The following is a 1185-nucleotide window of genomic DNA, read 5'->3' on the forward strand; positions in this document are numbered from 1 at the left end:
AGATCCGGTCTAGTACAATTGGTCAAGTACATGAGACTTCCGATCACACGTGCATACTCGTTTTGTGAAACCGCTTCACCTGAATTCTTTGTCAAGTGCATTTGGGGATCTAACGGAGTTTTTGTCGTACTATTAGAGTAATTTTTAAATCTCTCTAATATTGTTTGAGCATACTGAGATTGGGTTAAGGTAATTACGTTTGAGTTTCTTATAACTTTAACCCCGAGAATTAAATCTACCAATCCCAAGTCTTTCATCTCAAATGTCCCTTAAAGCATATTCTTTGTTTGATTGATAATGTCTTTATTGCTTCCAATAATGAGCATATCATCTACATATAGACATAGCAAAACATACGCATTTTTTGTAGTTTTGTAGTATATGCATTTGTCACATTCATTTATTTTGAGACCATTTGACATCATTGTATTGTCAAATTTTTGATTCCATTGTTTAGGAGCTTGCTTAAGTCCATAAAGTGACTTTACAAGTCGGCATACTTTGTCTTCCTGTCCGGGAACGACAAAACCTTCAGGTTGTTTCATGTAAATTTCCTCTTCTAAATCACCATTTAGAAAAGCAGTTTTTACATCCATTTGATGGATTTCTAGGTTTCTTAAGGCTGCGATTGCTATCATAAGTCTTATTGATGTTATTCTCGTTACTGGAGAATATGTATCAAAATAGTCCAAACCTTCCTTTTGTCGGAATCCTTAAACTACAAGCCTAGATTTGTGTTAGCATATGAATGACGAAGACGATGACCCATCAGCTCTAAACTGGAGAAAGCTAACACTACAAGAAAACAGCAAGGATACTGAGGGAAAAAATCATCGGAATTTCGTCGGAATAACGTTATTCCGACGACATACCGACGAAACAAGTCCTCGGAAATAATTCCTCGGAATTTTTTCTTTCCTCGGAAATTCCTCGGAATTTTCCGACGGAATTCCGAGGAAACAAATTTCCGAGGAAATTCCGATGATCACTAGTTTGTCGGAAATCTCCTTGGAATATACCGAGGGAGAACTTTGTCGGGATATTTCCTCGGGACTTCATCGATCGATGCGTTTTTGGACATATATCCATCGATTGATCCGTTTATAAAAAAACGTTCGGAATATACCGCGGGACATCTTCCTCGGATACGTGTCCCTCGGTATATTCCGAGGAAAGGTGTCCCTC

This window comes from Brassica oleracea, chromosome C5, assembly GCF_000695525.1.
Source record: "Brassica oleracea var. oleracea cultivar TO1000 chromosome C5, BOL, whole genome shotgun sequence".
In the NCBI taxonomy this organism is placed as follows: domain Eukaryota; kingdom Viridiplantae; phylum Streptophyta; class Magnoliopsida; order Brassicales; family Brassicaceae; genus Brassica; species Brassica oleracea.